Below are 16,191 nucleotides of genomic sequence, written 5' to 3' on the forward strand. Positions count from 1 at the left end.
GCTCTATCCTCTTGTGTACCCCACTTACTTGCGGCCATAATATAACCAGATTTATAGTCTCTATGACGAAACCTGTCTATGAGATCCCATTGATGATCATAACTCACAGAGTCAGAACATATTCTCTTCATTCTCAAAAACTGGGATTTTGGTATGTTTCTATTAAAATGGGGAGGATGTAAGCTAGTTGCTTGTAATAAACTGTTGTACTGAGGGTATTTACGAAACACCTGTGTGGAAAGAGTATGATCCAAATTTCTAGTGATTCTAACATCCAAGAACTGAATCTCCTGATGATGCATATTAAGAGTAAACTCTACCCCCCACTTTTTTTCATTAAGATATTGTATAAACTGTAATAAGTGGGCTGCGTCCACCCTCCAAACAAGCCAACAGTCATCTAAGTACCTATGCTATATATCCAGTTGTCCCAGGAATATATTATGTAACTCATCATAAATAAGATGTTCTTCAAGGTAACCCATAAAAAGGTCAGCATATATTGGGGCAAAGGATCCCCCCATAGCCGTCCCTTGTATTTGCCAATAGCAATCCTTTTGGAAATAAAAGACATTTTTGGTCAATGCATGTTCTGCCATACATATTAATAAAGTGTTAAAACCAGGTGGGTATATATCAGCTTTGTAAAGCCAAGACTCAAGTGCCTGCAGGCCCACTCAATGTGGAATATTTGTATAAAGGGTTGTGACATCGAGGGTGCACATCAACCATCCCAGTTGTAACTGTGATTCTGACAAAAATTTTAAGAAATTCAGTAGTATCTGTAATCCTAGATCGAATCATTTTTAGTAATGGTTGTAAATATTTGGTCAAGAACATCGATAGGGGTTCAGTGAGTAAACCCCTGCCAGATACTATTGGCCTCATGGTTTGTGCAGATTTTTATGTATTTTTAGTAGTAGATAAAGAATCTATTTCTGAGGGTCATCAGCTGTAGGCTGTTTCTTAATAATACCATCAATAATGCTTTCATCTACTGCCAATTGGAGAAAGGAATCAATTTCCTGTTTAAACTGCATGGTGGGGTCAAGTGGCATGGGCATATAATACCTAGCATTATGTAACTGCCTATATGCTTGTGATGTATAATATTACATATCCATAACAACCACCACCCCACCTTTATCTGCAGGAATTATGACAATATCCTGATTCTTTTTCAAATTCTCCAAGGCCTGTTGTTCTAATTTAGATAAATTATAGATTCATAGGTGGGTACTAGGCTATTTGCCTGAAGGCATTTATAAGCCTAGCCAGAATGTGTTGGCTTTCGCCACCCCCTTAGATTAATTCCCTGTGCCTTTGTCCAGCAGAGCCACCGAAGTGATCCCCGAGGTAAACTTTCTGTTTCCCATCCACTCATCAAGGTTTCTTTTGAAGGGTGTTAGCGAGGAGCTCAGTCTAATGTAGATTGGGATCTTGTTTCAAAGCATGGGAAGTCTCTGGGACAGGAATCTATCCCTCCAGCACGTCCTATTTATTGTTGTGAGGTTTAGATCCCTAAGGCATGTGGCTTGAGGGGATAAGGTTTTTCTTTAGGTGAAGCATGTCCATCAGTTCTGGGTTGGACATGGCCTTGTATGTCAGGCAGAGATCACCTCTGAGTAGGCGGTATGCAACCGAGTACAACTGGAGTTTCTTCAGTCAAGCTGCATAAGGCATCTGTTTGAGACCATTGATCCTCTTGGTGAGGTACTTCTGTGGTCTTTCCAGCTGTTGCAGGTGTCTTGTAAGGTACATCCCAAATGGGGCATTGTACTCTAAGATGGGTTTGATGAGTGATGAGTAGAGGGGCACAATGACCTCTTTTGATCTGGATGCGAACCCTTTTGTGATTAGGTGGGCCACATAGAAGGATTTTCTAACCACTTTGGAAATGTGATTATCAAAGGTGAGATTACTCTCTACTTGGGTCCCCAGATCCCTTATTACATCTTCTGTATTTAGGGGACTACCACCTATGTGGTAGTTTGTGGGTACTTTGTTTTTTCCAAAGGGGATGACTATGCACTTTTTGGCATTTAGCTTTGAGGCCATGATTTTGACACCAGGTATCCGTCTCAGTGAGACCCTTTTGAAGGATGTCTGTGTCAGCCAGAGAGTCAATTATAGCCCCTAGTTTGCAGTTGTCTGTGAACTTGGTCAGCAATAGTTCTCCTGTGCTTGCCTGTACCTCTGAGAAGTATATGCCGAACAGGAGGGGTCCCAGGACTGAGCCCTGGGGAATGCCACTTGTAAACAGTTTAGATTCGGACCTAGCTCCTGCAACTCTCACCATGTGGGTTCTGTCCGTGAGCCAGTTGGCAACCCATCTTGTGACGTAGGGGTTTATGTTCAGGCTGGTGAGCTTGTCTATAATACCAGAATGGAGAATGGTGTCAAAGGCCTTAGCGAGGTCAAGGTAGGCTGTGTGTACCATCTTTCCCTCGTCTATAGCCTTGGTAACTGTCTCAAAGAAGTCCACCAGGTTTAGGAGGCATGATCTGCCCTTAACAAAGTCAAACTGGGTAGGGTCCAATGTTGGGAGGTTCCCAATGTCTTTGTTAAGGAGTTCCATGATGGTGCACTCCATAGCCTTGCAGACCAACCGAGTCAGGCTTATAGGGCGATAGTTCCCGGGGTCTGTTGTGGCTCCACCTTTGTGGAGTGGAATAACCATTGCTGTGTGCCACTCTATGGGTATGTAGCCTGTGGAGAGGCTGAGTTTGAACAGTGTGTTTAGGTGAGGGGTTAGTTCGTTTTTGAGCTCATGTAGGACACAGCCTGGGACACCGTCCAGTCCCATTGATGCTGTGTTTTTGGTTTTGGAGAGGGCTGTCTTAACCTGAGTGTCTGTGATTTCAGGGACTCTATATTCCTCTGGTATGGTTATGGGCACTTTTGAGGGTGAGAGGGGGGTGACATTTGCGCTGAACCTGTCTGCCAGGATGTTGGCGATATCAGTCGGTTCAGTGTATTTTGTGCCATTCTGCACTAACTCCAAGCAGATCTAAAAATTGCCATTTAGATTTGTGACATAGCTAAAGAATGCCTTGTGGTTATCCTTGGAGTCCTTGGCAATTTTTCTTTCAAAGCTCGCCTTGGATGATTTTATGAGGGATCATAGTTTCTTGCTGATACTGATCAGGGATGTCTTCCCTTCTTGGGATTTTAGTCTTTTCTGTACTAGTTTCCTCCTTCTATTGTATAGCTTGTTTATGGCAGGAGTCCACCAGACTAGTTTCCTTTTCTTGGAGGAGTGAGTCTTGGTTTTGCTTGGGATGGCACAATCCATGCATTCTTGTAGCTGCCCGTAGAATGCATTAATAAAGGATTTTGCAATGTGGACAGTGTTATGCTTCAGCATGGGAGCTTTGAAGTTTTCCATCTCGGTCTTAAGTAATGTGAAGTTTGCTTTTGAATTTTCACGGCGGCTTTCTTGTCCAGCAGTGGGGGTGGAATATGGATATCCAAAGTGATTTATTTATGGTCAGATCTAACCAGTGAGGGGTTGACCTCTGGTGTGGAACACCGGTCTCCCATTTTGGTGATGACCATTTCCAATATGTCACCTCTGGTAGGAGTGTTCACCAAATGAACCAGGGCATTTGAGTTTATAAATTCTAGGAAAAGTTGGGCAAGGAAGTTAGTACTTGAGTAGTTCTCCCAGTTAATGTTTGGGTAACTGAAATCACCCAATATTTGGGTGTTTGGTAGGACCTTTATGTTTCCCAGTGTTTCCAGAAACATGGAATGAGGGTCCTGGGACATGATGGGTGATCTGTAGCAAGCTACAATTTGAATTGCAGTTTTGCCCATTGTTAGTTGCACTTGGATGATCTCTGAAGCATCGTGCTGTGCCACTAACCTGGAGGTGTGGGTATCCTTGATGAATATGGATACACCCCCGCCTTTTGTATTTCGGTTTGGGTTCTTTGGCCGAAATGTATGGTATGAGTTGTAGCCTGGTAGTGCTGGGGTGTTCTCTGGAGCCTTAAACCAGGTTTCTGTTACTGCACATATATCGATTTTCTCCATACTGAGGAGTGCCTCTAGTGCATGCATTTTGAGGTTTAGACTTCTGGCATTGAGTAGCATTACCCTCAGTTTTTTGTTACTTGTGCTATTTACGGTGGTGGGTTTGTCTTTTGAGCCTTGCCTAAAAAAGGCACTATGGGGGTGGCAAGAGCCTTGGCAAGTATTCAAAAGCCTAAGCGTGACAGGTGCAAGCCATCTCTAGCGAAGCAGCGTGGCTTGTCGAGCATGTCATCCCAGGCAGACAGACACCAGATCCCCTTTGAATGACACCAGAAACATAGCCAATTGTTGAAATCAAGAATTTTTTCTTTATACCGTGGTAGCATTCTTGGTGAGGGCAGGATGCTACTCAGGGTCATACTAGCCTGGGCTATGTGATCAGAGAGCTCTTCCATGTCTCTTTTCATGTAGACCAGGGAGGTACAGCTCAGGTCATTCACACCAACATAGACAATGACAGAGTCATATTTGTACTTGTTCTGGAGTGACCTGAGTGCATGTGTTATGTGGCGGATCCTGGCACCCAACAGGCAGCTAACAGTAACCTTCTCCTTATTCAGCCTAGTGAGTGGGACGTCAGTGTGCCTGACTATAGAGTCACCTATTACTTGTATGTTGGGTATGTTATTTTGCCTTATGGGCTGTGATTGCATGGCACACTGGTTTTGTGAAGTATGTTTTTCATGGTTTGTGTTGAGGGTGGAGGTTGCGTGGATGTTTGCTTTGGAGGTCTCTGTTGGTTTTGCAGATTTTTATTTAGAGCCTCCGAGTATGTTACCATGTATTTTTGTGTGTTTTTGCCAATGCTGGTTAAATGGGTCTATGTGAGACTGGTGGTGTGATGCAAGTATATCCCTTCTCCTCTTGACTGTCTGATCCAGTCTTGGGTTGAGAGAGCTTAGCCTCTAGTTTGGCTGCATAACTGCATCTCTTGCATGTATTAGTGTATGGTGGTAGGAGGAGGGAGTTGTCTATGTACATGAGGCAGTTGTAACATTGCTTCAAAATGCCCAGATTCACCAGTTGGACTGGAGAGTACACCTGAAACTGCCTTTTGGACATGCCTGGATAGGTACAGTGAACTGTTTTACTGGATGGCTGGTAAGGTTGAATAGAGAGCCTTGTCCTACTGTACAGTACAGGAGGGTCTAGTGCTAGGGTTTATAAGTGCTTGTTATAAGTTTTGAGTAAGTACCAGGCTGAGAAATGAATGGCTTGAGTGCTTAAGTTGAAAGTTTGTCTAGTTCCAAGGGAAAAATTGAAGAGGAGACTTTGTGGAGCCAGGAATAGTTTTATCCTAGCTAACTGGTGCTGCCCAGCACGCAAAACTGGGCAAATATGGTATTTATAGCAGGGAAATGAAAGAGATAGAAATTAGCCCAAAATGGCCAATAAACTACTCATTTCTGGGCTGAAACCACTCCTCCAGGGACAAATAGGCTGCTCAAAGCTCCCCTCTCTCACAGGTGAACATAGAAACTTCCTTCTATCCAAGTAAGGTATGGGCAAACACAGAGATTTGTAACACAGGCCTGAATTCAGCACTAACTTGAAAACTGGACCATACTAGCTTAGAAAGGCGGGAAACAAGTATATATATATTTTTTTCAGAAAATAAAGCAGATACACTCAAAAAAACAGTTTAAAAGCACAGAAAAGGATACTTATTGTAATATATCACAGATCAGAGTTGTAGTCAATGCCTCCAGTAATAAAGTAGGAAGAAACACAAATACAGTAAAAGCAGATGAACAAAGTGCAATTTCTTTTATATGGATATATATGTATAACAATAGAAAACAAACAAACTGATTTAAACAAGTTACCCAATTAACCAGAAAAAAGCTCAAAACTGAGCCCTGTTCCAGCAGTCTTCAATCAGACAAGTTCTAACTGCACACTCCTGCTTACTAGGGTGCAGGGGAACCTTCTCAAAAAAAAAAGATGGCCTGGATCAGTGCTCAAGTTATACAAACAAAGCTAGATTCAGCAGGCCTGAATCTGGTCTATGTTACAGCAACAAGGTGCACCAATTTCAGAAAGAAACAGTTTAAATAACAGTCACAATAAGCCTGTGACCAGAAATTCACAGCTCAGAAGGGCAGAATCCAGCCTCTCCTCCCACAAGAGTGCAGACCACAAACCTTCTTAATGTAAAACAGCCTGTATGAAGCCCAAATGCTTAAACCAAAAGACTTAGAATAACAGTTACAATTTAATCAGGCTACGACCAAGCAGTAATAAATGCAGCAGAATAAATAAAATTGAGTACTTTTAAGAAAAGCAAAATAAAGTAGGAGGAAACACAAATACAGTAAAAGCAAATGAAAAAAGTGCAAACATTTTTTTTAAGTGCAAGAAAAGAGGAAGGAAGAACCTAAGTGGGCTGGCCTTCTCAAATCTTCTCTCTGTATTAAGTAGAGTGAACACTAGACTCAGAATATGATCTAACTGTACTCAGTTAAGTGAGCAACTGAGATGGACCCAGGAGGAGTGTTCTAATACAGACTTACAGGAGAGGTGGGCAAATCCAGAGCCACCAACACTAATACCAACACAGGAACAGGAAGGGAGGGTGGATACTGACTGCATAGAGACACACAGCACACTGTTCAGAAACACACAATTAGGAAACAGAAAAAGATGAAAATACAGTACTTTTAAAACTGCAAGTTTGTACTTAAAAGACTAAAATTCACTACTGCAAGTTTCACTTAGCTTCAGCTTATAATACAGATGTTTGTAGTCAAGCAAGTCTCTCAAGAGTTGAGCATTAAATGATTTCTCAAACTTTGGGGCTAGCAGTTAAAGTACAGAGGAATCCTTCTAGGATATTAAATATCAGATAACAAAGAAGTGATACCAACACCCCCTTATAGCAAAATAACTGCAGAGAGACACACAACACACTGTTCAGAAACACACAATTAGGAAAGAGAAAAAGATGAAAATACAGTACTTTTAAAACTGCAAGTTTGTACTTAACAAAAGACTAAAATTCACTACTGCAAGTTTCACTTAGCTTCAGCTTGTAATGCAGATGTTTGTAGCCAAGCAAGTCTCTCAGGAGTTCTATGGTTCAACATGCATGACTCATGTAGTCTAAAATGTAAATCCTTAATCACAGACTTGAAAAACTGATACATATTTGTCCATAGGTGGCTGAAATTCTGAATTTCGAAAACAGAAATCAGAAGATCTCTGAGGCTCATCCTGTTGGCCAAAAAACAGCCTCAAGTTCAGTAGACGGCAAAATGATAAAACATCTTTAACAAGCTCATCTTCCTTAACAAAAAAAGAAAAGCAGGAACATAAGACAATCCTTTATTAAGCAACTGTAATTCTGTTCAGTCAAATTAAAGCAGATATTGTGTACATTTTGAAAATCCTTTATTGTGGTATCAGAACTTGTAACATCATTTCTGCATTTCTCACTCCTGCTATGCTTTCTGCCACCCCTGTGACACTTAACCCTAAAGGGTAATATGCGTTTTTGGACGTTTTATGTGCCAGGGACCCCTGAGTGAGTACTGGTCAGAGCTTACATACAGTGTGTTCTTTCTTGCTTTCAGAAACCAGTCTTTATAACATCCCTTAATCCCTTCAGCACTTTCTTTACCTTCAGTCATCTGTTAATACACTTGCAGCTTGATATTAGAATGCAGTTGTGAAACACTCAGAACTGCTATAAGTGTTTGTGGTTTGCATAACTATGCATCTATACTACATATCATTTTTAACAGGAGCAAATATTAAATAATTCATCAAACATATCTGTGAAGAAATTGTAAGTTAATATGCATTTTGTGTAGAATAATCTTGAGAGATGTATTTTTCTCTAACATTATTAATGAGCAACAGGAAAATATTGAGTGGTTTCCAAGAAATATTTGGCAAAATAGGCAATGAGAAGAGGAAAACATTTAAAAGATATGTTCTAGAACAGGTTAAAACACCTAAAAGTACCTATGAGTAGAATAGCCAGTGGCATGTATAAGTGATAGGATTGTAATTACTGCAGGCATATCAAATGTGGTACTAAGAAGATAAATACTAGTAATAAAGAAATTGACATACCAGTATTTTTCAGCTGTACATCTAAGTATGTAGTTTATGTTGCCCTTTGCACACAATGTTAGCCATTATACATTAGAAGAACCTCCAAAGAGTTTCATTTCAGGGATTCATGAACATATCCCTAATACTGATGTAAGAGATGATAAGAATGCCCTTTCCAACCATGCAGACATATGCAGTAAGGAACAGGTCTTTGTATTTTGTTAGTGATTACGCGAAAAACTTTGAAACAAGATCTGACTCTTAAGACCTTTTAGACTTGAATGAGTACTGTTGGCAGATTAAACTAGATGCCTGTAGTTATCCAGGCTTAAATAACTTGAGAATTCTAAAACATATCTCACAAGAAAAGTGTTAAAACACTAAACATATGACTAATCATGTGATTTTTATTTCTTGTTATACAAGATTTATGGTGTGTTGTGTTTTATGCTTCAGCCTGGTAAAATCTCATTCAGAAATGAAAATGCTTACAGAGATGAGAGATTAAATAGTACTGGATTTTCTTCAGTGATTGTTTTCATTTGGATATGTCTGATTAATATTTTCATGATATGCATGAACTACATATTTTTAAGTGAGGGATTCTAGTTAGAGTCCTGATGATTATATGTACCTTCCATTTGTTTTTAAGAACAAATGTTTGAGTCTTTTTATGAAATTATTAGGAGCCTGAAAGACATAAAATACTGTAATAATTTTAGTTAATTTAATGCAAAGGTGTATTGAAAATTACAAATCTAGCTATCATTTATTGCTTACAATTTTAAGTGCAGCATTTAGCATATTAAAACAATTCTGTAATTATAAAAGTTTTTTGTCCCATTTTTTTAAGAGATCATCCTATTTAAGGAATGGATACATATTGTCATGTAGCCAAGTAAAGGCAAAATAGCAGAGATGAAGAAGATTAACAATGTAGTAGGAGCAGCTTTGCATAACATAGTCAAACTAATTAGGGAAATCAAAAAAGATACATCAGATAATGACCAACACTGGGAGATTGGGGTCATGCGACATCATGTATCCAGTATTGCACATGTAGCATCCTTGTGGGAAAGAGTATTTTCACACACCACTGCTCACATAGCTGTGAGTCCTGATAAGGGCTAAACAGCAAATTCCCTACCATAATGTACTATAAATAGGAAGGAAATGAGTATGTATGACTTTTAGAAAGGGGGAAGAGCAAGGACAGAAATACACATAAGAGCAAGGAGAAGAGAAGATGGGGATGACAGTAGGAATGCATATATAATATATATATATATATATATATATATATATATATATATATATATATATATATATATATATATATATATATATATATAGGAAAGTAGCAAAGGGAAGGTGTAGGCAGGAAAAAGGGTATAGAGATGGCAGCAGCATTCACAAGCAAACACAAATTACTGATAAAGACCAACAGTGGAGGTACTGAGACAAACTGGGGAACAATAAGAAAGACACAAACAAAGGAAGGATGATGGGTGATGAAAAACACTGGACTACAAACTGAGGAGGGAAGAGATACACTGAGATATGGAACACCATGATGGGGGACAGGGTGAAGTGACAGCTGTTTGCCATATTGTCCAGTACTGCACCCGGACAGATGTCATGCACGTATACAACCACCCTTGTGGTTGGGCCCTGACACTGGTGACCTACTAATCAGGGCCAGGCAGCTATGCAACTCTTCTGCTCACAAAAGAACATACTCCAGACTACCAGTGTGGGTGTTCAGACATCAGTTCACAAAGCTTTCACTAGACCCTTCACCTTCTTCTGAGTAATATATTGTGATCCACCTGTGTCATCCCATGATGGAAAGCCAATGCCCTTACTAGAGACGGATGAAAAGAGGGCATTGGGGAACACTCAGAGTCACCTCCCACTGGATGAACTACATCATCCTGCAAAGAAGCTAACCTGGAGACAACTGTGGATCCGGCAGGTAGATGGAGCACTTGATATTGTCACATCACATGTAGAACCATGGCAGGCACTACAGGAAAAAAATAATGTAAATGGGTACAAGCAAAACAACAAGCCACAAATAAAATATATATAGAAAGGGAGAGATTAAGAAATGTAAACACAAAAGCAAACACAGATATCACTAATGTGCATTATGCTGTTTGGCAGAACAGTCCCCAAGGAGTAAAATGCTGTTAATTATGCCATGACAAACATAATGCAGTATATCTACCAACCAAACAGCACTACCGTAGTGTGTCACAAGGGGCCTGATTACTTTGATATTGACCACAAGGCCCATATAAGATGACCCGAACAAAGTCAGAAGTGTTCTGCCCAAAGCAGCCGCTGTCAGGTGGTAGACATGGCCTACCACACATTGCCATGCATGACACAATGACAACTTTGTCATGGGGACATAGCCACAAAAATGAAGATAGCAAAAACACAGGCCACATATGTCTGACTGAAATAATATGCCATGAAATAGGAGAGCCACCAATAGTTGTCACCCAACACCCTGCCCGGTGTATGGCTATGGTATGCCATTTGTAACTGGCACTGGCAGGAGGGCTTAATCAGACAGTGGAAAACTAATGTTGAAAAGGCAGTCCAGTGAACATGTATCAATGGTGGGGAAAAGGCTATGGGAATGGCAGAACAGGAAGGCAAACACTCAGGTCCAAAGTAGAGTTTGCCATTCAGGAGGATGACTGAAAAAACACTTTCAGGTCATTCATCATTACCATGCCACCAGTAGTGATACCTGGAGGTAGGATGGATGATAGAACAGGTCATCCTATATTGGCAAGATATGCTACAGTAGGCAAATAAAATCTGTTTTCAATGGTTAAACTATGTAGCAGTAATACAAAATTGGAAAATAAACCAGGTATGAAAAATAAAAATATGCATCTACTACAACAGGGCTCCCCTGCCCTGCCCCCTATTCCCTCCCGCCCCCACTACCTCTACATTTATAGTAATCATAGCCACACCCACAGCTCACCCTCACATCACCTCCACCAATCACAGCTCCTCAAGTCATATCACATTAAACCAGACCAACGTGCTCCACACAAAATACTCCCAATCACTCTCATTCCCACTAGGCATTTTTTGCATCAAACACACTACTTCCCCATCCACATATAGTGCAACCCTATAATTCCTATTCAGACCTCCCACCTAGAAACAACATAAACTTTATAACCATGACTATCACACAACTAAATCTAGTCTGTCTTCTCATAATTCTTTACAACACCACAAGTTATCACTCTAGCAATATCCCTAAACTTAGTAGCATAACACTGCATTATGCACTGTCATACACAGACACCACACATTATAATAATATCTGCCCACACTTATTCAAGAACTACATAATGGACCAATTCAGAACTAAACACATATGCTCTCATTCCTACTCCAAAAAAACACAATACTTTCTCACACTCCTCACCAAACTCCAACATCTGTATAACCATTTTAACTCCAGGCTCACCATAAGTGGGGATATCCACCCCAACCCAGGCCCAAATCCATCCTGTCCAACACAAACTGCTCCAACACAAATGTCAGAACATAACACCCCACTTTCTTCATCCCTGGGCAAATCAACAACAGCAGCAAAACCAACCATCTTTTAATGCTAAATATTAATATTAGAAGTATCAAAAATAAAATACCTGAACTCCAGGCCACAATAGCACACTACTCCCCAGACATAGTTGCTTTAACAGAAACCTGGCTAAATAAAAACATAGCTAACTCAGAAGTTCTCCTACCGGCTACAATATCATTAGACAAGACAGACCACTTTGTAAAGGGGTGGAACTGCCTTACTCTACAAGTTCAACTTAACTGTCCATCAATTACCAAACTCCTACCCCTCCCCCAATAATTGGGACATACTTATCTCACAACTTCAACTTCACCCTAAAAGGTCATCACCACAATTGTGATCTATATTCCACCTGGTAATACACCTGCTAGCCTTGAAGACTTCTTATCCTGGTGTTCTTGCACATACTCACAAGAAACCCTTATCCTGGGGACTTCAACCTAGATTGGTTCACCTGTATATCAAAACCACCAAGTAATCTAATAAATCTCCATGGCTACCAGCAGCTAGTCCAAATTCCAACTAGGTGTGATAAAAATCTAAAAGGAATCAATCCTTGACCGGATTCTAACTAGCAACCCCACATTGTACCCTCACACAGGCAGTCTCCCAGACACCTTAAGTGACCACAACATAATATACTTTATATGTAGTGGAACAAACATAAGCAAAACCACTAACTATATATCCACTAGAAACCAACAAATTCTCTCCTGAGGTCCTCAACACTTTACTGTGTAACTGTGACTGGACCCCCCCTAAAACCCTCCCACTTGACCAGGCTGTAGCATATTTCAACAAAACATTTCTACAACACCTAGACACTGTCGCTCCATTGTGCAAAATCAAGGTTAGAACCTCTACAAACCCCTGGCTCAGTAAAGAAACCAAACAAATCCTCAAGTCCAGAGTCACTGCCTGGCGTTACAATCAAAAAAACAAAGAAACACAAAGCCTAACTAAATACCAAGAACTGCGCAACCGTGCAAAAAAATGCATTAGGCTAGACAAAAAATCCTATTACACAACATTACAAACTAAATACCAACACAACCCGCAAAAATTTTGGAAAAATGTAAACCAGTTACTAAAATCCACCCAAAAGGCTACCCCCAAACCAATCACCCCTGACACTAAAGTTCCCATCGAAACACAATTCAACTCCCACTTTGTGAACTCAATTCTATCCTTAGTATCACAGGGCAGTTCCTTCCTCACTATCCCCCCCAACACAAATAACACTAATACAAGCTTTACCCTCAAAACAGTTTCCACCACTTCAATCAAAAGCATGCTCTCCAAACTAAAAACCTCATCAACAGCAGCCGACCTACTCCCCAGCTATTTCTTGAAACTTACAGCAGATGCTATTGCTATCCCAGTCTCCACTCTCATAAACAGATCAATTGTTGAAAACTATGTGCCCAAACTCTGGAAAATATCCTATCTTACACCCATACATAAAGGTGGGACCTCCACTGAACTTAATAACTACAGACCCATTGCTTTACTCTCCCCCCTGGCCAAAATCCTAGAAAAATGGATCCATACCCAGATGCTAAACTATCTCCTAGACTGCAACATCCTGTCACCTACTCAGCATGGTTTCAGACCTGCCCATAGTACCACTACAGCTCTCCTCTGCTTCACAGACACAGTAAACCGTCTCAAAAATGAAGGCCTGCAAGTGTCAACTCTTTTTTTGGATATGTCCAAAGCATTTGACACAGTCTCACACCAAATCCTGCTAAACAAACTAAACCAATATCATCTATCTAATTTCACTCTTACCTGGTTCCAAAGCTACTTAACTGACAGGTACCAAGCTGTGAAATGGGAAAATTCTCTCTCCTCAGCTGCCCATAACTATAGGAGTCCCACAGGGTTCTATCTTAGGACCAGTACTATTCACAGTCTTCACAAATGACCTCCACACCTCCACACAGCATGCATCTATAATTCAGTATGCAGATGACACTACCTTAATCTGTGCTGCACAAAACATTCCCACCCTCCTGCAAACAACTCAACTAGCATTCTCTGACGTTGAAAACTACCTTACAAAGCCCAACTTATCCTCAATCCAAAGAAAACTCAGCTTATGATTATAACCAGTTCTAACAAAAACACTAACAGTCAATTCACTATCTACTCCACAAATGCTACTCCAATTGCTCCAGTGGCACAGGCTAAGCTATTGGGAATAACCATAGACTCCCACCTAAAATTTGATAGTCATCTGAACTTAACTATTAAAAATGTACATGCCAAACTGGGGTCACTCTACCGTATCAAACCATTTCTTACCAACAACACAAGATCAGCCATTGTTCGCTCCCAACTTCTATCCACCCTACTCTATGCATCTCCCATTCTGACTAATCTCAACAAAACTGAACTAAGCAAAATGGAAGCTTGCTATAACAGAATTGCCCGCTTTGCTGCAAATTGCTCATATAGAACTCATCACTGTACTGCTTTGAGACAGTTCCACTGGCTTGAACTGCCCAACCTCCTAACCTACAATCAGCTCTGCCTCTGTCATTCTATCTATTACCTCCCCAATAAGTGTCCTGCACTCAAAAACCTAGTACAACATCACTCAGCCAAAAGGCCTCTTAGATCATCAAGCAAACTACCACTAGAAGTCACCAACAGCTACAATAGCTTTGGAGATGCACTATATAGTAGTTTGGTGGCTAAAAAAATGGAACTCTGTCCCTACTAGCATTCAAAACACATCATCCAAAGCCTCCTTTAAAGACCTCATCAGGCAACATCTCAAGCAAAGTTGGCAGTGCCATGATTGCTCCCCAGGCTAGTGAAAGTGGATAACATATACATACTAAATCTAGAGCAATTGATAATAGTTTTTCAATCTTACTCACAAACACTGGCTAATCTGCAATGTATGTACTGTACCTGTGTACTATATATGTATTCTACCTACATTCCAAAGTTCAGCCGTACACCACAAATCTATTACTTACCTTTATTTTTAAAATTAATATTTTTTTGATTGTTCCCTCCACTGTAACTGTTTGTGCCGCATACCACTGTAAAAACATGCCTCTTGTAATTTGTGTGTATACTGATTATGTCTAAATAACTAAATGTGTCTGTAATTTTTCTTTGTGGAGCTTTTCTCCCCGGGCCTCTGCTGAAAAAGGGCCTTTTCGGCTCAGTCAGACACCCCCGGTTAACAAATGTAAAATAAAATAAATAAATAAATAAATAAAATATAAGATGCCCTATGCCTGGAGAGTTTTGCAAGTTCCTCTCACAAATCTGTTTTTTTATTTTTCACCAGAAAAGGAAAATTAAAAAAAGAAAAGGAAATATGTCCAAACCTCCCAGGTCCAGTATATAGCTGAACACGTGTTTAAAAAAACAAAAGTAACTACCTATCAGTACTACTTACTATAAAACTTTTGTGCACTTTCTCTAACCTTCCCTTCCCATTGGCTAAGAAGGTCATGATGGTACCTTTTCAGGTTACTGTATCTGTGTCTGCACTGGTGAACAGTATGAGTAATGCTTGTGCTCATGGCATTAATTGCTACCCTGACAATGCAGTGTAATTCCCCAGCAGGTGCTTCCACTAATCCCTGTACAAGAAGTACAGAAATATTTTTGACTCCTTTCTGTACCACACAAGAGCTCTTCCACACTCTGCACCTTCAGAAGTCACAGCCACTTCACAGATTGTAATGTCGGAATATGGTAGCAGATTCATGTCAGTGCACATTGCAGGTGTCACTTGATGCACGTCGATGGGCAGAAAACCCTAGCTAAATGGTTTAGCAGATGTATGGTCTTTTCTGATCAGGATGGTAATCAGTCTACAACCATTTCAGTGGCAGAACATACCAGCAGGGATGCGGCTGTCTGTTGTGTATTTTTCAAGAATTTGCCAGTGACATTCCTCTGTACATCAACCACAAGAATATGCATGCACTTAGCAGCACTATATCTGAGCATTCATTCTAGAAGCAGAGTATCATGTGTGATGGCTGCCCTTCAACATCTTAGTCTGCTTCCTCCTCTGTTTGGGGTTTGGTGCTTAGGAGTTCTGGGGCATTGCATGGGACTGCAAGAAAATGTTCCACCTACTGCAGATAGGCATTCAAAGCAAGGTTCACAGAGGTCTGCATATTCATCATATATAGTTTTCTACAGAATCCTCTGCAATTGGTGAACTACTTTCTCTTTCATCCCTTTGTTTGGGGATGCTTCTGCAGCCCCATCACCATGTTAGAACATTTTTAAATGCATTTCATTGTACTATTTATTTATGTATTTTACTGGGATATTGGGATGATCCATGGACCTTTCTCAACTATGACTCGAGCAAAAAGCATTTCTAGTAGTATTTCAGATATATTATAGCAAGGTTATAGATTGTATTGCATTAACCAGTCAAAAGCTGTCCAAGAGCATTAGTTTAAGGATTGCAAAGTATCACAATG

This window comes from Protopterus annectens, chromosome 4.part1, assembly GCF_019279795.1.
Source record: "Protopterus annectens isolate FY-2018-M chromosome 4.part1, PAN1.0, whole genome shotgun sequence".
NCBI lineage: Eukaryota > Metazoa > Chordata > Ceratodontiformes > Protopteridae > Protopterus > Protopterus annectens.